Genomic DNA, 24,846 nt, shown 5'->3' on the forward strand with positions numbered 1-24,846 from the left:
TTTTTTGCAAAATTATGCGAAATATGCGAAAAATGTACAGAACAAAAAATGTTGAGCGTCGAATTTTACCCTAGAAAACGTGTTCATAAGGCTGTTAAAATGCTCATCTACTGAAGTTAGCTTAGATTGTAATCATGAGCTCTGTGAATAAAAAAATACCAAAAAAATTCAAATTGAGGAAAGAGCGATTCAGTTATAATTTTCACAGTCTTCTCATTTCAAACACGTTTCCACCATGCTTGGTCAAAAAAATCCTTAAAAATGAAAATGTCGCAAGTCAAACTTACAAAAAGTTACCGCAAGAATGGGCAAATTACCCAAAAATTGTTCAGAAATCTAACTCAAAATCAGTATTTGCAGAAAATACGAGTACAAATTTCGATCTTACCGAAATTCAAAAACTTTGATAAAAATCCCAAAATTGTACTAAAAGGTCATCTAAAATGGATTGGTTCAAAATCAGATTGATGTCCCAAAATCAAGGGGTAATTTACCCGGTTATCGAAAAACCAGGTCAACGTCTTATGAATGAATGAAAAAAAGTGATTCCAAAAATGACCGTATGATGAATTATACTATGTATTTTACTTTTTAATGTAAATTACAAACCATAAAAAAATTGACAAACTTGATCCAGGCTTGATAATGAGAGGAAAACAATTTTCAACCAAAACTGACCCATCATTAGGGACAAATTGTTTGAAAAATCAATTTTTTAGCATTTTTGAAGATCCTTTACCTATACTACATATTCTGAAAAAAAAATATACGTTGTGTATCTTACGCATAGATTGATGCGATAAACATAGGTACCTATCATTTTATTTACAAGTACATACAGTTGAATATTTTTTTCGGTTCAGAATTTTTCTATTTTTAAAGAGAACTAGAAAAAATGAATAGAAAAGGAAATCAAGAGAAAAAATATAAAATTACAAATATTGATTTTAAAAATGGAAAAAGTTTTTTCACAACACCTAGGCATGAAATTTACCTATTTATTTTGAAATACATAACTAAGAAAAAATTAAATTTTGACAATGATTTGGCAAAAAACAGGTTTTTTTTAGGATAATTTTGGGAAAATCAAGAATTTTTGCCAATTTAGGCAACAAGATTTTTTGAACATTTCAGCAAAAAGCAGGAGTTTTCTTTTGGCAATTTTTACAAAAGTTGGGAGTTTTTTTTATAATTTTGACAAAAAAGGAACTTATTTACGATTCTGACGCAAACGTGATTTTTTTTTGACAATTTAGGCAAGAACAGAACTTTGCAGACAATTCTGGCAAAAAACATAACACGACTTCTTAGGATCATTTTGGCAAAAGAAGGAAAGTTTGAAATTTTGGCTACTAACAAAGTTTTTTGGTCATTTCTGCAAAAATATTAAGACTTTCTTAATAACGTCAAAAAAAGGTATTTTTTTAAACAATTTTGGCAAAAAACTGGACTTTTTTTGGAAATTTTGACAATAGTTGGAATGTTTAAATGATTTTTTTTTACAATTTTGGCGAACATTAGACTTTTTTTACAATTATTCTAGTGATAAGATTTTTTGAACATTTTGGCATAAAACATGTACTTTTTTTTGACAATTTTTACAAAAAGTCACGATTTTTTGATAATTATGGCAAAAAATTGGAATTTTGAAATTTTGGACAACAACAGGTCTTTTCGTTCATTTTTACAAAAAATATTAGGATTTTTTGATAACGTCATTCAGAAGAAAACGTATTTTTCGACAATTATGACCAAAAACAGTGCTTTTTTGATAATTTTGATAGAAGTTAGGGTTTTTTTATATCACCAAAAAGTGACTTTTTGATAATCTTGGCAAAAGTAGGAATTTTTGACAAGTTTGCAGTAGCGATTTTTCGCCTCATACTATGTAGCGACATGACCAACGTGACATGCTGCAAAGATCTGATATGTGTGCGCGCGCTTAGCTAAGTAGATGAGCGTTTTGACAACCTTATGAACATGTTTTCTAGGGTAAAATTCGAAGCTCAACATTTTTTGTTCTGTACATTTTTCGCATATTTCGCATAATTTTGCAAAAAAACGCGAAAAACGCGTATTTTTTAGGGGTTTTTTTCGCAAATATGAGCTTTTTGCAGACAAAATTTCAATTTCATGGATTAGTAGGAAGAAAGTACTTGTAAAAAGACACATTTTGGCGAAAACAGTTTTTGTGTAGCACCCTTCAGTTCGGAGCTGTGGCGCTTCAAAGTTTTCTTTTGTTAATTTTACTCCCACCACTACGATAAATTTTTTTGAAAAAAATCGTGTTGAAAGGCCCAGGCTTTCCCTACACATTCCGCGTTGTACTAGAATTTTATCCCCACCACTCATGGATACCGAATTTTTCGCGCAAAAAACGCGTTTTTTGGCTATACTGACCAAGGGGGGTGGGTTGGGGGGCGGAAATTCCGCTCGAAAATTTTTATTGGAGGTACCCAACAATAATCCATCATGATTTTCCAAATCTGGGAACAGGGCCATTTCACCTATCTTAACCGGGAATACCCTTTACGAAAAATTCAGTACCTAACACAAATGTATACCAACGAATAAAGAATACATAATATAAATAACTATTAACTATGGTAGGTATGTTTCATTTTGTGACGTGGATTTTCTTATAACAGAATTGAACTTGGAATCGTTTTAGATCTTTTGTTTTTTATATTACGCTGCTGTTTTTCTTTTTTACCATTTCACTACGTCATTCTTTGGTTTCAGATTTATTTTTTATAATTTTTTTTTTCGTTTCAAAAAGCCTCTATTTTTGGTTTTGTTTGTTTTTTTGCTGCAGCGTTAGGGATTATTTTATTTTCCAGCTTTGAAGTTTCTAAACTTGAAAATGAAAGACATTTTTTCGAGTGAAAAATTCCAGCTTTATTTCCATAATCTTTTTCTACCCCTAAAAAATTAATTTAGCTAGTAAAGATATTTTCACGAAGGTGTAGTTAACTATTTTAATCATAAAATTAGATGTCTTGAAATTCCACCAGAATTATCAAAGATGGAAATATTCGAGTGTGGGTAAAAGAAATTCAATTTTGCAACAAGCAGGTATTTATAAAGAACGTTTTTACGTATTCATGCCTAAAATTTGAAAAAAATAATCACGAATTAGGACACAGAGTTTAAAAGATTAGAGACGGAATTGGGCGATTAGATGGTTTCTCAGCAGAATGGAAACATTTAAAAAAATTTTCATCAATATTGAAATTGCATGATTTAGAGTTAAGATGGATGAGGAGGAAAAGGATCATTCCACGTTAATTCGACCAAGAAGAGGTAAGGAGGGTAGCAGTGGATTACTCGATAACCGCGATACCTACCAAAATGGAACTTTTTCCAATAGTTAGGAGTTTTAAAACTCTTTTTGGTGATATCATAAAAATTAGTGTTGCCACTTTCAATCATAATTCAAAAAATAAAAGGATTATTGTAATTTTTTTGCTATGAGTGTAATTTTTATACACTTTTCCATGAAATACGTAAGAAAGAGGTCAAAATAAGACAACTGAATAAATTTAATCTTTTTTTTGATGTTTGGAATTGAAAATTGAATTTTTTCGAATTTTGATTTTTTGTGATGAGTTCAATTCATCGAGTGAAAGGGGTTTTTCAGCTTTTTCAACGGATACGTAAAAATAGGGGTCAAATGGGTCAACTTCACCAATAGAACCTTTTTTTCATGTTTTAAATCAAAAAATCGAATTTTCTCGCAAACTTTAAATTTTTTAAAATCAACTTTGCAACATGTTACCATCCCAATTTTTTAATATGTTGTTCAGCATAAAAAGTTGTCCATAATATATTTTTTTCAGAATTTTTGAGAATCGGAATGATACAAAAACTACGTTTCGAAACTTTTTGAGCTAATTTTTTGTACGAAAAAAAGTGGCAACACTGATTTTTATGATATCACAAAAAAGCCTTTTAAACCCCTAGCTATTGGAAAAAGTTCCATTTTGGTAGGTATCGAGGTTATCGAGTAATCCACTGCTGAAATGGATGATATTTCAAGTTCACTGAAAATTTTGACACCCCCTAGCAATCTTTAAAACAGGGCTAGAGGGCAGCGATTTGCTCCATTGGTCATCCCTTCGGAAGGACTTTCCACAGGAAAATTTTCGAAAAAATCGTCGACTCCCCTTACTTACCATTTCTTGGTCGAATTGACGTGGAATGGCCCAACAGCGAAAACTCAATAAATGAAGAGCTTTGATTTTGTTGAAACTTTGATAAGAGACTGTAACGAGTCGAGGCTCGCAAATGACTAAATTTTATGTCTCTAGCAGACTCAAAATGGATTGAAAATTCTTTTCTCTCAAAATTTCCAATTTTTTGGCTTTATTGAAAACATGTATGGCATTTATTTGCACTTGATCATTGGTTAAATCACACCAGAGCAAAATGTGCTAGTTTTATTCCATCAAACAAAACCTTTCGTCGAATTTTCATTTACATTTTTAATAATACAATCGTGTTATGTACGTAGCAACATTCGAATGAAGTCGGTTGTAAAATGAGATTGTTTTAATATTTCATCGAGCATCTCGATTTGATATTTATAAATCGTAAACTTTTTACAGTATTCTTTTCTCCAAGTATATGTATAAGTTTTACGAGTCAAGAGTGTACTCCACAGTAAAGTATTCCATAGAAAATTAGATATAAGCATGGCGTATGTCAAAATAAACGTAATCATTTTGCAATTTAGTAATACTTACTCGTGCGTAAGTCGACGATATGATACAAAGTTGAAGATTTTTTTTCTTCTCCGGGTGGTGAAAAATTGCCAGGACGTGTTGGAAAAGCGCACATCTGCGCGGTAACAAAAATCGCAACGTTTTTACGATGTCTTTAAAGTTTAACGAGTACGCGGTTATGAGCGGCTTATGGTGTTTACGGGGCGTGTTTTAATTTAGCGGCATTTTACGATGATGATTTTGCTCGGTGAATTTTTTCTCCTTCCTGGTTTGCCGAGAGAGCGATGAGGCAAAGATAGCGATGAATTGTTCGGCATTTGATAAGAAACCGCGGTTTGCGGCTGAATTGAAATTTACCCGCCAACAATGGCTTTCAGAAGTTTAATTCGCCCTTTGAACGTTTCGAATTGGTTAATTGGGATTTCGGTGATCTCTCTTTAAGCTTTTCACATCCCGGTGAGAGATTTTCACCTCATTATCAACGAAGGCAAAAAATTTCCAAATGTAACCATCAAATATAGCCTTGGAATCTAAAATTTCCATTATTTGGCGTCGAACTGCTCAAAAAAACTGACAGGGTTGTATTTTAAAGGTAATAAATCCGTGTCTTCGGGGGCATAAAATACAAAAAAATATGCTCTCGTCGTCTGACGACGTCGAAAATTACTCGAATTTTAACAAAATTAGTATCGTGCATTGAATAAAATACTCGCTAATGAAGTTCAACTATAGGTACCCAGACAAACGCCAAGCTAAAAGTAAATTACCTACCAATGTTGAACGTTCGTCATCGTCATGCCGTTTACCTACATTTGGCACCCTTGTTCGCGACAACGCCCTCGACGTTTCAAAGTCGAGAATGTATATCGTCGTTAGCTGCCCTCGTAATACGGAATAGCAAAAAGTATACCTAACTTAGTTAGTATGAAAGATATGAAATTAAATTTTAATCAATTTATTATTGGTAATACGGGACGTGTTCGCGAATCGATTCAATCCTGCTTGTTTTCATTGCATTTTGTACTTAAGTTAGGGCTAGTTTGACCTTATACACGATGGAATTGATTTAAATAATGGGGGAGGAACATTTCTCTTATACGACCATTGCGGTAATTTTTATTGAATTTTAATTTAATCGACGTCGTTATTGTGTTCGAACCGGTGATTTAATTACTGGCGGAAAATTATCGTTGTAGGTGTTGAATGTGGAGTTTTTTTTCCTCGTTCGAGCATATTTGAACGAGGTTGAGAGGCATCGAATCCGTTTTTTAAGCGTGATTTGAGCGTCGAGAGCTGAATTGTGTGATTTATCTTGTTCTGTTTGCTTGTTTTTAACGAGATCGAGATTCGCTTCTACGTACGTCTCTCAAGCTGTCAAGCGTCTGTAGGTTGGTACATGTCGTGTTCTCGTGAATATATTGTTGAGCCAGGGGTCCGCTTCCAGTGAGAAGAGGATAAAAGATAAACAGGATAGTTGACACCATTTCAAGTGCGGAAAAATTTCATCACTTCAAAAATTCGAGATACTTGAAGAAAAAAGTTTGGACAAAATTGATTTTTAAAAAAATGTACCTATCTACTGGATTTTGATGAAAATTGGTAAGAAAGTTTACTTTGAGTGGGAGACAGTCCGGAAAACTTTTGGGGACATTTTTTGCTCCTTTTGGATAGAGTAACTTGAGCAGTATCTTGGCTGGGCTCGAAATCAATTTATTGTCTATTTTGAAATTATTTGAAGAAAAATTGAGACTTTTTGACAATTTTTGGAAACAAGCTGAGGATGTTTGCAATCTCTGGCAAAAAAAAAAACAATTTTGGCAAAATGACAATTTTAACAAAAGGAATGGTTTTGTGGCAATTTCTGGCAAAAAAGCGAGACTTTAGGACAATATTAAGAAAAAAGTGAGACTTTATAAATTTTTTTTGCAAAAAACAATTTATTTACAGAAATTTTGTAAAAAAGTGGGAAATATTCACCATTTTTGGCAAAAAAAAACAACTTTGATGTGAGGAAATATGCCCCAATCGCGTTAGCAATGGTTAAATTAATATATCCCTATGTACTGGAAGTATGGTAACGTGAGAAACTATTTATAGATCCGCGGCTCATAGCTCGAAATATCACGATAATCGAATTGATTGATTGAATAAATGAGCTATCGCGATTATCATGATATCATGATACTAACAACTTGCGATCTTATCCGCAAGAATCACTAAAGTGAATGTGAAAAATCGGACACTGCGCATGTCAAAACTGTGGGTTGAGTTTACTTCTGAAATCAACAAACACCCTCCAGTTTTTAGCATAAATTTTTTGTTGCACACTAACGATCCTAACAGAAAAGATCGCAAGTTGTTGGTATCGTGATATCATGATAATCGGGATGATAGGGGAAAATTAATTGATTAGCAATTGATAGCATCGGCAGCGGCATCCCTGGATCTCTAACCAGCAGCTTTACTTGGTTTCGGCTAGTTTCGGCTATTCATGATGGCTGGTTCTTCCTCAACTTATAGACGCATAGGCAGCGGAGCTTTTCCCCTCCGCCCCTCTTTCCTGTCTTCACCCACATTATTAAGTGGATAATTTGTGCTGACAACGTGATTTTTATTCTAATTAAGTAGGTATGTCTAAATTGTCTAATTATCGCGGTACATTGGATATTTCTCCGATCCTGCTAGCCAATGGAAACATCTCTTGTCAAAAAGGAACTTCGTGTAATACATTTCTGTCGATGTTGTCCATTATTGGAGACACCCGCAAAGGAGGCAGAAAACGCATACAGTGTCATTAGTAAGTAATTAACTATCGATTTCCATTATAGTTATATTACATCATTGCTGATTAATAATTAATAAGCTTGCACTTATCATCATTATTAAGATTATCCTAGTTAATAATGTGAGGTGTAAGGTATAAGCCAGAGCTTGTGTCTATTATAAAATAATCTCATAATTATTTTATATTGATCAACCCTTAAAGTGTACTTTTCTAGTTGTTCTTTAATATCAATAAACCACATAATTAACACTACATATTTGGCGAATGTGCGTATTTAGTTGGTACTTTCGAATAACTTTATGTATAGAGTACCTAGATGCCCTAGATGGTACTTATTGAAACCTCTCCATCTAGATCTGAGCTATCCAGAAGAAGGTAATTATTCCTTCCCTAAGGAATAATTATTGGCCTAACCACCATAAATAGGAATTAAAATAATTTCCCTCATTTCCAGTTATTATCCCTCTCACTCTATCAACTAGACAATTTCAGCAGAAAGCAGGACTTTTTGGGAATTATTGACAAAAAAATGATTTTTTTTTTTTGGTAATTATGGCAAAGGTAGGTACCTAAGCGACTCTTTTGGATCATATTTCAGAAAAAAAAATTGAAAAAAAAATTTGGCAATTTCCGAAAAAATGTACAATTTTAGGAAATTATTGGCAAAGAAATTACATTTTTTTGCAATTTTTTTTCAAATAGTGAGATTTGTTTTGTGACAGTAGGGGATGCGCCCACAGCTTCCACCTAGAGGGAAGATGTGTTCCTCCGGAGTGGCAGCACTGACTAAGTAGTGCACTCTGTCGGATTAGTTCGAGCTTAGCCACTCCGCCATCAGAGAAGTGTAAAAGCTTCGAGTATATTTTCACTGGTGCTAGCCTTCGGTTGCATTTCAGAGCTTCCAATTGGAATCGTTATTCCAAGTGCTTTTTATAATGTTTGTGTCTTTTATGTGTAATATTCGCGATATCGTTAAGTCGGGTTTATATCAGAGAATTTACAATAAAAGTTCTACTTTCATTTGCGGTCATCATTGATCTATTCTGCGGTATTTCTATACCATTGCAATAAGCGATATCTTTCGTAAGGATATCGGGCAAGTTTAGGTTCCCTGGGCTTACTATATGTAAACGTGGCTTGGACTTTCCCTCTGAATACCACGGACTGTCCCCCACACCACAGTTTTCTTTGTAATTTTTGGCAATTTTAAGCAGAAAATCAAAGAATTTCCAATTACTAAAAAGCTAGTATTTTTGATAATAAGCAAGACTTTTGGACAATTTTTGAAAAAAGTAAAACTTATAATTTTAGCAAAAAGCACAAATTTGTTACAATCATTGGCCAAAAATGTGACTTTTTTCGTCATCTTTTGTTGAAAAAGGGAGACTTGACTTTTTTGATCAATTTTTCAGTTGAAAAGTGAGATTTTTTGGTATTTTTTTTAGGGAGAAAAGTGAAACTATTCAATAATTTTCAGTGGAAAAAATGAGTACGTTTTGAAATTTTTTACGAAAGAGTTTCAATTTTTAGCAAGTAATGGGACTAGGTAGGTACCTATATAAAAATTCGGATTTTTCAAAAACCCAAATGGTTCGTTGTCCAAAGGTTAACACTGCAGGTACGAGTAGTAATAAGTACCTACCCTTTAAAAAATTTAATTTTCAGACAGTCTAGAAATAATAGATACGTTTTTCTAATTTTTCTCAAAATAACTTTTTTCGAGGTGGATTGCTTTGGAAATTGAGGTCTCTCTATAATAAATCAAGTGTATTGACATTTAGTTTAAATGACGCAGAAATTATCTCAGTAGATAATAGTAGTGAAATAAATGAACATACAAACGCTCCTTTTTATTATAAATCATAAATCTGATTAAAAACAAGAAGACCATCTCATTCAGCTGCTTTCAAATTGAATTCGAACAAAGCAAAACTCTCATCCATCCCAGAATAAAATCATAACACTAAAAATTAATTTCAAAAAAATAGTTGGTACTATAAAATTAATTTGTCGAATACGAGTACTATTCCAGTACCTATACCATTTCTTCATCGCAGCTGCGTTCATTCACAGATTCGAGGAAAATCCTTTGAAATCCCATTTGGCTTTCAATGAACTACAAGATGAAGATATTTTCGTACTTCATCTTTGACCGAGCAATTTCCATTATTAATTTTCTCAACTTCTATTATTGCGAATTTAGTTTTAAACATTTCTCAATGAGTTTTTCCTCATCTCGACGAGCCTTTAAAAGGCTAAAAATATTCTACCAGCATAATTACCTGCCCAGCACCAACCTACTGAAAATGATTTGATGGAGGAATTTATTTTCTCAGCTTTAATTAAATTTTATGATCGGTTTTTTTCTTCCTGACTCGAATAAAGCTTACAGTAAACCAACATCGAACCTGATTCGATACCATAAATTACTAATTAGCCACACTTTTGAGAGACATTATTGAAATAAAAATTAAGTAGACTACAGATTATAAAAAAATTTCATTTTGATAATTTTTCTTCCTTAGTTTGATCGTGCAATTTCATCCGCCTACTGAGCTACAGTTCGAAAGTGAATTCTTCGAACAAGACTCGAGACAACAAAAGATTAAAAAGAACATGAAAACACATCACCAATTTTTTTCGCTTTACTTTGCAATTGAAAACACTTCTTTTCTTTTCTTTTTTCATCTCACGACAAAACTAAACTTCGACGAAATAGGCAATAAGAAAAAACAAAAGAATTCCTATTTTCTCAAATCATCAAGCACCGTGAAAAAAAGCCTTAAAAATCTCAATAAATTGGAAAATTTCATTTCGTTGACGTTTTCACCACATACGATTTTTTATTGTCGTCTAAAAAAAAACACGCGCAAATACGTCTACAATTGTAAAAGCGATATTTCAACGATGAAAATTTCTCATCAGAAGCGTCTTCTTTATCACCTTATTTATGCATCGATGTGTCGAATTTATTGCAAAATAAATTCGTCTAAAATCCTTTGCTTTTGTTTCCTTCAATAAATGGTTGTATTAAGCCTCGATACAGCAACTTTTATATACGAGAGAAAAGACGATTCGAATAGCAGGAAAAAATACCTACGTAAATACCTCTCTTTTTACAATTTCTTTTCCCTTTCGAGTTTTTTCCACATTTGTACATACATTCAACTCGTTACAACTCGAATAAAATTCCACTGAAATGGTATTTCGATAATCGTTACATCGTACCTATTGGAAATCTATTCGTGGTCTATGGTATTTGCCAAAACAAGCCTCCGTACTTGAGTTTTATTCTTATACTGTTACAATACTCTGTACATGCCAACATACGTAGGAAATTCCATTTATGTGTGGTTAGTTTTTCATGAGAGCTGCTGTAGCTTTAGTTATCGAGGGAATAAACAAATTTGCGCGAAAAAAATTTTCCTTTGGAAAAAAGATTGCATCGATATACACACAACGTGCAGTACTTCCTTATTAAGATTTATGAAACACCTGTAATCTGTTTATGAAATCTGTTGATTTCGAATAACCACCATATTGCCACACGTTTGAAAGCTATATTTTAGTCACTCGTTTCCGAGAACGCAAACGGTAGGTATTTATTAAATTGAAAAACTCGCGCATGCAAACATCGCATACTCGTATAGGTGAAATAAAATATGTAGGCTATACGCAAACCACATGGTATAAAGGGTAGTTTTTCATTTACCCATTACTTTGGCGAATAAATGTCGAAAACTTTCACTGTCGTATTATTTTTTAAACTTTGTATCAAATTTATTCTTCTTTCTGTTTGTTTTCGTGGAAACTTTTTAACCACACGTCGCAACAATGCCAATGAATACCTTCGTCCTGTACCCCTGAGACAGCATGGTACCTAACCTATACTCTTGATCATTAGTTGGCTCGCATATAAACCTACACTCGACTGTGTAGTGTGATAAACGAGCCTTTTATCATTCTGGAATTTAGTAAATTAAAACTCTCGAGAGGATACACTCGTCTTATAGTACTTACGTAAGTTTAGTCGTGTGTTTTCTTTTTGCTTTTATTTTCTTCATCGTCGCATAGGCGAGAGAAGATAGTTAGAATTTGTTTCGGGATTATAAAATTAGCTCAACGTAAATGAGCTTCGCTTTCGTCGACGAGCTTTTAAACGAAAAGGTACGAAAAAATCTCGTACCGAACTGCAGCCTGCAGGCAGCTAACGACTACATGAGCCGAATTTTCTGCTCATTTCTAGGTTACAAAAACAGAAATTTCAGCCACCGTTGGAGCTACATAATGGCATTTTAATGGAACAAAAATAGTTTCTCTCGTAGCCGAAACAGTTTCGCGAGTAATAAATGTTTTTCGTCGTGGTTTGTATTTTGTACCTATAATGTTGTTTATGAATCAGAAAAAAGCACTCGACTTGTTTGAGCTAAATGTTGGTAAAATTGAATGATTGCGATTGGATCATAACTTAATAAAATTAGCAAAATAAATTTACTAGAGTAGTGATGGAGTACCTATTATAGGAAATATGAAAATTCAGATCTAAAGAACACTAGATAAAACATCTTGAAATAATTTTTCAAAACACATTTCATATCTCCAACAATAAAGAGGACCATTTGAACTCTCAGTCTGCGATTTGATGATATCTGAGTGGCCCAAAAGTCAGTATTACAATTTTCACGTTTCAGTTTTTTGTAAATAAATCAAAAACTAAGCATCCTAGAAAAAAACTAATGGCATTAAGTCGATTGGAAATTTAATTCTCTGCAATTTTCCTCGATGTAATTTTTTTGTAGGACGCTTCTTTTTGTCTCCAGATCGATTTTAATGAAACTCAGTTCGCAAATTTTTTAGAAGCTCTGAATTCATTGGGACAAACTACAATTTTTTAAAATCCATCTTTGCATATTATCATACATATGCGCTCTCCCCTCCCCTTTTTTCATTTTTTCAGTTTATTATTACGTTTAGGGATTACGTACCATACGAATGAAAATCACACAATTGGTTATTTTAATCCAGTAATGTATAAAATCATATTGCTTTTTTCCCCAATCATATAATAATGGCGGTGCTGCGACACGAGGACACGATGCCACCGCCGCCATAATATAATAATCCGCGATATTCTAAATCACGTTAGTCGACTGAATTAATTTTGCGTTATTTTCACGATGATGTACGAAGTGATACCAAGGTTGATAAGTACGATTTGCACTTGTACACCTTTTTTCAATTCAGGCATCAAGCTGCGGTGTTCATTTCATTTGTTATGTATGGTGTTTGTTTGGCTTAAATGTACCTACGCGCGTTTTATGGCGAATTGTTCGTATTTAGGGTTTATGGTTAAGTCGATTCACGGGTGGTGATTTCATTCTGGTCGGTTTTTCGCTGCGCGTTTCATTTTACAAAGGTTAAACGAGATTTTGAAATTATCGACGTCGCTGCCGAGAAAAACAGAGCTAGAGAGATGAATTAACCGGCAGCTTTTCAAGTGGTGTTTTGAATCTGGAATATTTTTAGTGTCTTCGTCGTCGGCTACGTTGTTGTGTTCTCGAGTCGAGATGTTCGAGAGCATCGAAAGGTATGGAGTTTGTGTTTTGAAAAACCCTTGCATGAGATTGATAGGTACATATTTTTAAATTTGAGTAATTTTTATAATAGATTTGAAGAATTGGGTGCATCGTGGATGTTTTTATTGCATTTTATTCGACAAAATGCAGGGATTCTGCGTTTTACAGATACCTAAATGAGACGAATATGTGGATTTCATAACAATTCGAACCTAAAATAAATCTGGGTTCTTCCCTGCAATCATTATCAGTCTTTGGAGCATGTCAAATCACCCAGATTTTGAATTCAAAACTTAAGATTTTTGGATTGAAATATGTATTTTTTGAAAGGTGTAAATAGAATTGCATAACCAGTTTGCCGTAAATAAGGAATTGGCTTATTGTTGTATCGAAAGAAGCAGAACTCAGCGAAATAATAATCATAAATTTTCTTTCTAACTTCTCACAGGCCCATCGGCCTCCAACCAACAAAATTTCGAAATTGAATCCAGTAAAAAATGTGGCACATGACATTTCAAACGTACATAATATGTACTTACATATAATAGTCCAGTCATTTTAACAAAATTTCTAGTGGAACCTCGAAAAAATTTGGGGAAAGCTGAATTTCACATTATTTGTTTAGATTGGTCTCTAAAACAACCCATCAAAAGTTGCACTCCGCAACTTGACCGCTACCCCCGCAAGAGGTCATTAACCTTTGCCGATACAGGTTTTTCGGCTGTATCGCCGAAATTAAGAGTCCGAGAGGAAAAATTGTTCTACGCTAAATTTCTTATCAGCATGACCAGTTCAGCTTTTCCCAAAATAGCGATTTCACCCTTATTAAGGAGGGGGTAAAGTTGTCGATTTTATAAAAAATTGAAAAAAAAACGAAAATCGACAGTATAAAACGTGAACTTGATTCACAGTAGATGCGAAAATGCAAGAGATCATTAACCTTTGTCAATCTATGTTTTTCAGCTATACCTATCGCCGAAATGAAGGGTCAGAGGGGAAATGTTCAGTTGAAATATATTTTTCAATTTTTGGTGAATTTTTAAAAATCAAATTTTGGCCAAAAATGAAAAAAAAATCAAAATTTTTACCAAAGGAGGGGTATCGATAAGGCCATTTTTTGGCCCCAGACAGTTATCGACTGAACCACTCTTAAATTGTTGTAATAAATGCCCCAAATACGAATCCGTGGTTAGTTGGCCCAAAATGACCATTTTTTGGGCTCCAGGGGTCCCCAAAGTTGCGAATAAAAAAAGAATTTTTGGAACCACTGAGTATTATTTTTAAAAACTTTTTTGGCGTAAAATATCTGCTTGAACCCGTTAAACATGATACGGGAAAATTTTTCCATTTTCGACCCTCGGGGGCAGAAATTCGGGGGGTTTTAATTTTTGGAAAATTTTGGAACCACAATTTTGAACCCACCCCTTTGAACCCCGCTAAAAAGCTTTTTACAGTTCATTATTATTTGAAAGACCTCCATCCTACCAAATTTTCAGCTCAATAAAAATTTTCGCTGGTACTCAAAAATCCAATTTTCCAATTTTTTGTAATTTGTATTTTTTGGGAACCCCTGAATAGCTGGAAACCTGCGATTTGCGCCAAACGTAACGTTTTGAAGTATATATTCAATTAACCAGATGAAAAAGTTTAATTAAGCTCCGTGTACATTTGTAATTTTGAACCCTTTTTTCAGAGCCCTCCATTTTAGGAACCCCTGAAAAAGACGAATATGCATATTATTTTTTCAAATAAATTGAAGAATTTACATTTGGAACACACTAGCAAGAGCTCGATAATTTTTCACTCGATTTTACCAATAACTTTCAAAATTGAGCTTTTTTGGGCCAAATTCTGAGATTTTACTCTTCGAAAAAACGTTAAAATCACGTTTTCATGATTTCAACGAAGTAAAATCTCAGAATTTGGCCCAAAAAAGCTCAATTTTGAAAATTATTGGTAAAATCAAGTGAAAAATTATCGAGCTCTTGCTAGTGTTTTCCAAATGTAAATTCTTCAATTTATTTGAAAAAATATGCATATTCGTCTTTTTCAGGGGTTCCTAAAATGGAGGGCTCTGAAAAAAGGGTTCAAAATTACAAATGTACACGGAGCTTAATTAAACTTTTTCATCTGGTTAATTGAATATATACTTCAAAACGTTACGTTTGGCGCAAATCGCAGGTTTCCAGCTATCCAGGGGTTCCCAAAAAATACAAATTACAAAAAATTGGAAAATTGGATTTTTGAGTACCAGCGAAAATTTTTATTGAGCTGAAAATTTGGTAGGATGGAGGTCTTTCAGATACTAATAAACTGTAAGCAGCTTTTTAGGGGGGTTCAAAGGGGTAGGTTCAAAATGGTGGTTCCAAAATTTTCCAAAAATTAAAACCCCCCAAATTTCTGCCCCTGAGGGTCGAAAATGGAAAAATTGTCTCGTATAATGTTTAACGGGTTCAAACAGATATTTTACGCCAAAAAAGTTTTTGAAAATAATACTCAGTGGTTCCAAAAATTCTTTTTTTTATTCGCAACTTTGGGGACCCCTGGAGCCCAAAAAATGGCCATTTTGAGTCAACTAACCACGGATTCGTATTTGGGGCATTTATTACAACAATTCAAGAGTGGTTCAGTCGATAACTGTCTGGGGCCAAAAAATGGCCTTATCGATACCCCTCCTTTACCTAGAAGGATGAAATTTGGGATATATCCTATTTTCGATCTGCCAAATCGATTAGAAACCATTTCAAACCATTCTGAGCAATTCTGGAGCCTCCAGCAGACTTTTGAAACTTGAAATTTCTTCCACAAAATTTCATAAAAAGCAGTTGGAAAGCTAAAATTCATTCTGTAAACTAATTTCAATACGCTAGGGAGTCGACTGCAAGTAGATTTTAAATCGTTCTGGTCATTTTGATGCCATCAGCAACTTTTTGAAAATTCTTAGAGCCTCCAGCAGATTTTTAGAAACTTCTGTTTTTCTAAAACTGTCACAAAATCTATCCGAGTCAACTTTCGGTTTTCCAACTCCATTTGATGAAATTTTGTAGAAATTGCAAGTTTCAAAAATGTACAGGAGGCTACAGTAATTTCCAAAAACTCGCTGAAGGCTACAAAACGACTTGAAATCTACTTACAGTCGACTTCATAGTGTATTAAAATTAGTTTACAGAATGAATTTTCGGCTTTTCAACTCCATTAATTTGATGAAATTTTGTAGAAATTTCAAGTTTCAAAAATCTACTGGAGGCTCTAAGAATTTTCAAAAAGTTGCTGATGGCATCAAAATGATTCAAACCCATTAGCAGTCGATTTGATAGCGTGTTTAAGTTGAATTGCAGCGTAAATTTCCTCTTTCCAACTTCATTTGATGAAATTATGTGGGAATTTCAAGCTTCAAAAATGTGCCGGAGGCTCCAGAACTGCTCAAAACGGGTTGAAATAGTTTCCAATCGATTTGGCAGGTTGAAAATAGGGTATATACCAAATCTCAGCTTTATAGCTCAACTTGGTACAATTTTGATTTTTTTCTCATTTTTGGCCTAGTTTTTCAAAAATTCACCAAAAATTGAAAAATATATTCTAACTGAACTGGTTAGCGTAGAATAATTTCAATTCAATCACTTTTTTCCCTCCGACCCTTCATTTCGGCGATATAGCTGAAAAACGTAGATTGACAAAGGTTAATGACCTCTTGCAGGGGTAGTGGTCAAGTTGCGGGGTGCAACTATTGATGGGTTGTTTTAGAAACCAATCTGAACAAATAATGTGAAATTCAGCTTTCCCCCAATTTTTCCGAAATTCGACTAAAAATTTTGCTAAAATTACTCGACTATAATTTTTGACATTTTTTCTTCTCCGCTTTCGGATTTCTCTATCATCTATTACTGTATCACTTTCCTTTTCACGTTGAACTCTAAAAAAACGAAAATTTGTTAAAAATGAAATCGATTTGACACGATTGATGCAAATTTATTCTCAAACAGCCGAAATATCCTTCTAAAAGCAATTTACTAACTTTCCGGCACAATTTTTTTTTTAACCCCACGAGAAAAAAATTTACATAGAAAAATGTCCTGACCAGCCTCTACTCGATAAAGATTCTCGCGCGTATTTTCGGCTTAAAAACCACGTGCACGTATTGACAATATATATTGAAGAAAATCTCTTCATCGTATAATAGTAATACGAGTACGTATACTAAATTCGTTTTAAAATGAAATAGGTTCTTTTTAGCTGTTTACTTAAATTATCTGCGCTAGTACAGAAGGCATTTTAGGAAAAAGATTTCGCTATCGAAGAATAGTGAGCGTATTTTCACGCGGATAATGACGAAAACGAAGCGTGTTTGGGACGTGTTTCTGTACTTTACGAGTTCGAGTAAAGTGAAAAAGAAAGAGCTGAGAGCAAAATGTTGGCTTTTTTTTCTAGGGTGAACCCATTTTTGGTACGTTCGTTTGGTTTTTTGCCTTTTTTTTTCGTAATTTTGTCTGGAAATGTCGATAAGATTTCAGAATTTGGCAGATATGCGAATTTATCGATTATTTCAGCCGCGTGAGCGGGGTAAATTTGATCTGCGAAGTATCCGATTTAAAAGGCCGCCGTGTGGCAATTAATCATTAGAAACGAAGTTTGAAGTTATACCGGTGGCTAGAGGTTCGTTATTGCTAGTTGTAGTACAGCGTAGCGAGATTTTTCAGCTGTAATTGGCAAATATATAAGGAGGCTAATTTTGGGTAAATTGATTTATTTTATTTTTGGCGTATGAACGCGCGAAAGTTCGGTACGGACGCGGCGAGCCGAGAATATACGGCAATTATTTCACTACATTAACGGAAACGAAACGCCGTGGTTTTTGCGAAAAAGTTAACTCTACGTGATTTCGTAGCTAAAATGGGCGAAAAAGCAGTCGTAAATAATCTACAGTAAATGAGAAGCGAAATGGGGAAAAAAATCATGCTTTTTGTAGGCGTATGTAGAGACGTATGTAGTGGTATACGTACACATTTGGTCGAATACGAATGGAGAAATTTACGCGGCATGTGATGCAGTTTATTACGTGAGCGCAAACCATAGGTCTAAATACCTTTTTAATAACACTTGTATAGCTTTTTCTAACCCTTGTAGGGTAATATTGTTGCAAAAAGTATGCTTTTCTTTTCGTTGTTTTATCGCTTAAGCTGACTTTTTTTTCTTCGGTGGTTGGTGGCCTGACTTTTATAGCGCACTTATCGGCGATAAAATTACGTGCAACTTGGAAATGGGCTGGCAGACGATGCACTTGAAATTCTTGGCCAATCGTTCGATTATTATATTAGTACCAATATCGATAGCACGACCGAGTTTTTTTACTATCGAATATCGGACAATACACGTCTGCCCAGTTGGTTCGATTTTCTTTGGTAATCTTCCAAAATGTCGCGTGTTTCCATTTAATTTTCCACCAGCAGCTACGATTACGTAAAAAAAGAAATATTTTATGTTCCCGTAATTTACGCGTGACGAGTTTTCCTATAGGCGAATGGTTGTGTTCTCTGTGTGTTGAGCTGCCTCGTCTGCCTGGGTGTGGGTATTCAACTTGGCGCGAGATTATCGCGCGAATCCTTAACGCATTCGGAGAAAAGCACCTACGCCGTTCTTCCATCCCTTATTATATTGCCTCGCGTGCAACAATAAAAAAATATTCAATTTATGCCAAAGATTTTCATCGCTCTAACGCAAGCAAAATAATCAATCGGTATAAAGGTTCGAATGGTAGGTATAAATAAGAAATGAATGGAAATATACCATCACGAAATATAAGAGAATCTTTGCTGTGTCTGCGTGAAATCGATAAAACCGTCCAAGTGTGATAGTCTGGGTAGGAGGTTTTTTAAATGAATTTTTTAACCGTAGAATCATTGATTTTTTTTGCAAGCTGAAGGAGGAGGCAATCGGAACTAAGTTTTTATAGTGTTTTAATTCTTGGAGATAATGATTTCTATGCGAGGATAGTTTTTTATTTTAAAGAAATTTGGTGCGAGTAGATTACTCGAATCCAATATTCCAGGACTAAAATTATTTTGGACCAAGTTAAGGAACTGTCATTCAATGTGATCATGAGTCATATGTCACTTATGTGTAATGCCTTATTCATAATTTTATGAATGACGTCATTTAATTAGGTATAGGTATATGATTGAACATCGAAGTCATGTTGCGAATCGACTCCAAGTATGCGAGTCATTTGAGAGTCTCATTTTCAAGCAGACTCGTGTCATCTCTTCCCGGATTTGAGGAAAGTCAAGCTAGATCAAAAAAGAGCATGTACAGTACTTAAACTCCTGTTATTAATTACAGGTGCCAATGTTCATTTTTAGATTTTTGGTAAGTTTTTGAAAAAAAAAATGAATAAAAAGGCTGTTTTATTTCATGTATTCTAAACCCTCAAAAAACGCACAAAAAGTTGCACCTCTTCTTCCCCCTTACTTACCCTCCCCTCGCCATTTTCAGATATTATTACTCAATCACCCTTCAAAGATCATGTCTGAGAAATAAAGATTTGTCGAAAATGGTCATCGCAAAAATGTCTCACTGGTTTTCCTTAAAAAAAAATTTCGTACTCTTCATAGCACTTACGTTCAAAAAATTGGAGAAGAATTATTGTCTGGGAAAGATGAGAATTTTGGAAAATTGTTTCCATAAATTGATAAATTGGGTTACGAGCACAATTAGGTAGTGAGACAAGGGAACGTTTTTGAATTGACACTCTTTGATTTAAATAAATGAAACCAAACTAGATCAGAGGTTCCTCCATAAATCAAATTGAGATCATACTCCATAATGCCATAAACCATCTTCAAAAGTGGATCACTAGCAAAGGTCTCTGTTTCTCTGCTAAAAAACAGTGGTCATAAATTTCCATCATAAAAGAGGAACATTCCCTGATATAAATCTGCAGTCATATGGTACTCAAATCAAAAATGTCCAGCACCATAAATTCCTTGGCTTACATTTTGACAAAAAATTGAATTGGAAACTGCACCTCAACACCATTATGCAGAGATCAAACAACGTCATAAACCTACTGAAAAAACTTAGCCATACTGCCTGAGGAGTAGATAGAAAATCTTGGTTAAAAATCTATGTCAGCCATCTGCACTCAATAATGAACTATGGATCCCTTGTTTACAATACAGCTTCAAAAACTGACCTAATGAAATTAACTCCAATCACAACCATGCATTATGTTTATCATAGGAGCATTCCGAACCAGCCTAATAATCAAACTTGCAGAGGATTCTGGAATTACTTCTCTACAAGGAAGAAGAAACTATTTATCTCTAAAACAATATGTCAAAATCACCAAAAAAAAATACTGGTCATATAAATCATCACAAAACATTCCACTTTCACCTTCAACACAAATATGGCACATACAGAACAAAAGAGCTTATAGTTTCATTGGGACTTCACCCACTTGACTCAACATACCTCAGATTGAAAGCTATTGTAGATAAGCAGTCGTCATCCATGTCCTTTACAGGGCATTGGAAATCACATTTTTGTGGCACCCTAACAGGGTGAGGCGAATCCCCATGCCACTGTGATTATTCTAGGGAATCGGCATTGTTTTGAGCTTTCATGCAGTAGTTTCCCTTTGCTTTCTATGCTATCTACAGAGTAGCTCATACATCACTAGCCGGGTTTTTACAACCCAGAGTTCCGTAATCACCGCTACCTATAGTTGCTCAACCAGTTGCAGCTTTTTGATACCGGCAACAGATTGCATGCATTTATGTTGCCTCTGCTGTTCTGGTGCTCGGAGCTTAACGTGTAATAGATGTTAAATCACACCTCGGGAGTAATAAGGTCACATCTCAAAAAAGTGAAATTTTACAGGAGAGTGATTTTCTTTTTTTTAGAAACTTGATTCATTATTTTTATCAACTTATGATTAATTGTGAGGAATGAATAGCACCTCATTTTAAAGATCTGCTATCCTACCTTCATTTAGCATAAGAACACTTTGAAAAATAAAATCTTAAAGAGGAAATATTTCAATGTTTGGAAAACATTTTGAGTTATTATAACCTTTCATTAAAGTTGATGTGGAAGCGAAAGGAAGCGTCCAAAAAAAATTTCATGACAGCAAAGTTGTAGAGAATTAAATTTCCAATTGACATAATGTCGTTAGTTTTTTTCTAGAGTGCTTAGTTTTTGAGTTTTTCTCAAAAAACTAAAATTTCATGATATGTGCAAATTCATTTTTCTGAAAAGTGATCAATTTTAAAAAAAATTTCCATTTGGTACAAACCAATAAAAAATGCACTCCTTGTGACTATTTCTAACTGACAAACATTCAAAACAATCAAAACTATTTGTTAACACTTTGTATGTACGAAATTTGCTCAAAAAAGGTGGAGTTTTTTGAGATGTACCCTTATAAGGTGCACCGGGGGAAGTTGGAATTCGGGGTAAGTTAGAAAACTTCTGGCGAAGTGCCACTAAAGGTGACTTGAGGGTACTACCCCTACTTCATCACGGCATAAAAATTTTCGCGGTTCAGTTTCATTTTAGATGTCTTTGGTTCAATTGTATTTTGTTGTTGTTTTGAACTTGTTTTGAATTTGTTCTAAAATATAGACTTTCTATTTCTTAGTTTTTCGCATATAGCGGACGAACCGTGCGTCCTAGTGAAAATCTGATGAGAGTGATCTCAAAGAGAATTAAATTCTCTACAATTTTGTTTCTGTGCAATTTTTCTAGGACGCTCCGTTTGGGATCTAAGCCTCTGCAAAGTTTAGCCTGTTCTGACTTCCCCCAATTGGGGGAAGTCCGAACAGTTTATGTTCGCTCAAATTTTCACCATAGGTTAAGAACCCTTATGGGAACATACATAATAAATTTGATCCATATTGGTTCATTAGAAGGGAAGTAACAGCTGGTCAAAGTTGAAATTGCGAAAAATCATTCTGACTTGCCCCGGTGCACCTTAACTCCAAACAACTTGCAATGTTGTTGAGATTTTGAGTTAGGCCATTTGGATTTTTTACAAGATCTAGATAATGTACCCAACTCAAAGTGTAATTTTTGATTGAGGGGGGTCATACAAACCCCAAAAATGCAAAAACATCAAAATCAATTTTTTTTGAGATGTGACCTTATTACTCCCGAGGTGCGAAATGTACTACAATGTATACATTACACATTGACACATGTGTCTCTAGCGGGATTTGAACCCACAACTTCTTGTTCAGAAAGCCGTGGCTCAATCCACTACACCACCGAGCGTTAGATAAATGGTACCAATTTATAATACCAACAAAAAATACCTCCTAGAAATCAAATAGAAGAGAAGAGGTGATTCTAGCCAGAATTTGAATCGGATATACTGCATTAACACACAGATCACTTTTTACTGAAAAATCCCTCAAAAAATGTGACACATGTAATGTGAATGTAACAGTCCAACACATTACAGAATCATGTGAAGTATATGAGAAAATCAGAAACGAAACACTTGGGGTAAATTTTGAATACATATGGACAAGTATATGAAGATGAAGAAGAAATGTGTGTAAAATTATTCTTGTTCCTAATTTGTGCAGGGATTTATGATTTGTTATAACTTATGGACTTATGTTTTGCTTTGTTAAATTTTGATATAATTATGTTTGTTGAACTTGTTATATTTTTGTGAATTTTGCCATACTTTTGTTGAGATTATTTTGTTGTTATATGTTTGTTATTTGTTAATTTATAAATTTAATTTCTGTTGTTGGATTGTTGATGTTAAAGGCCAAGATGTCGGACATCATAAAATAAAACTTTTTGATGATGATGATGATCAAAAAGAAATCAGCTAAACGAATTATGTACTTCCTTTTTTTTGCAGGAGGGAGTAATTTTTATTCCGCATAGGGACCTGAAAATTCCAAATACACCCCCCCCCCTATTGTCATATGATCATTTTCACCAATCAAGACCATCAACATAATCGGTGTCAAATTTTCGCAAATGATAGAAATACCATATCTACCTGCACCTACTCTCTGTTCTATTCTATCACCACATTTTTGGAATAATGGTCAATTTTTGTGGAAAAATTAGGTACACAATGTCTAGCAATAGAAATCGTTGTGAAAGATCAATTTTCAAGATCTAAGAAGTAAGGGGAGAAGGGTGAAAATTATACATTGATGGCCTTTTATAGAATTCGGTAAGTAAATTTTTTTCATTTTCTGAGCAAAGCTTGCGAAACATTCAGAAAAAAATTGACCACATCTTCCCATGATTCCCCTGATCACCTCGCCATATAAAGGAAGGAGAATATTTTCAGATCAAAACATTTCTTAATTTTTTTTTCTTTTTCAATTAATGGGATGTAAGAGACTGAAACTTCATGCGTCATTTTCAGGTTCAAGCTCAAATTTTTCAAGATGAAAAAAAATTCAACCTGTTGAAACTCTCACTGAAGTCAGGGAAAAAATTACATCCCGAAATTAGTAAAGATTGATCATGCATTAAACATTACAGAATTTGAAGGTACATAACCCATCATTCTTATCCGTACAAACTGAAAATACGTTAGTGGGATAACGTTAAATCCTCACTATACGAGTAACAATAACATACACGATGGCGAGCAGTTGACATATGAATAGACTGGATCAAATTCCAATACACCTTAATACCCTTCCACGAGGTTAATTCAAGAAAGCATTATGGGATTAAATCAGAGAAAATGGTTTTACACTAATTCAACGTAAACAACTCGCAACGCAACGGCGGCGTTTTAATTTTGAAAATGGCAAATTGCGCGTTACGACGAATATTCGCACCATCGTCGAGTTCATTTTCTTTCGTCCTATTCGAAGCTTTAAATGATACACCCTTTATTCATTTCAGACGACAATTTGAGATAAACAATTTCTTTTTAAAAAAAAATCCAGATGATTTTTCTTCCTCGAGGTGAAAAATTGCGAGAACAATTTCACACTAGAGTCGATTATTTTGCAGGCAGAAAGGAAGTGAATAAAAGACCATTTTCAGTAAGATTATTACACCTAAAGGAAAAAACCTCATTTCCGGTATATCGAACTTTTTACACCCTGGTATCGTGGAATAAAAACTTTAAGAAAATGACCGCGTCCGTACTCCGTAGTGAACGCAATTTGCCAACGATTCGTGATCTGATTTTTCAACTACGTTCGAAAAAAAGTAGGACTTTCGTTCGCGCCAACAAAACGACCGACGAGACAATATAAGCTTCGAAAAAAGAGATTCTTTTTTGGAAATTTATAGTAACAAAGGATTACACACGACTACTGGAAATCCGAGTACGAGGAATAAAGTTTGAATTTTTTTTTCACTCTATATATTTATACATCCTCTACGATCTGTGTGTATTGTTAACAGAGAGAACTCTAACAAAACCAAAAGCTCGGTATATCTTTTCGAGAAAAAAAACCACCACTTGTATCTTTTTTTTTGGTGGTTGTAATGGCATTCATTTCCCGAAAAAAAAACTACCGGTATGAGAAAAGGAGTGAAAAAACAACACGGTGAATTTTCATTCCTTTTAAAATGACCTTTAGCGCGATGAAAGAGAAAAAGCCATCAATTTTCACCTTTGTTACGACTCGTATAATTTCTATATTGACGCGTCGGAAAACAAATACCCAAAGTCTTAAGATTCGTATAGTCTTGCTATTTCTCGGATAAACTTTTGTCTAAAAGCAAATAATCCAGATTTAAAACTAGAAATCCATTCATTTTCTCA

General features: G+C 34.1%; 1 protein-coding gene across 5 annotated transcripts in view; it reads right to left on the minus strand.

The window, feature by feature from the left end:
• kmr (kramer) overlaps window positions 1–24,846 on the minus strand; it is a 283,370-nt gene that overhangs the window by 131,140 nt on the left and 127,384 nt on the right. The gene's annotated exons all lie outside the window — the stretch shown is intronic.

Source organism: Planococcus citri, chromosome 2 (genome assembly GCF_950023065.1).
Source record: "Planococcus citri chromosome 2, ihPlaCitr1.1, whole genome shotgun sequence".
Classification (NCBI taxonomy): domain Eukaryota; kingdom Metazoa; phylum Arthropoda; class Insecta; order Hemiptera; family Pseudococcidae; genus Planococcus; species Planococcus citri.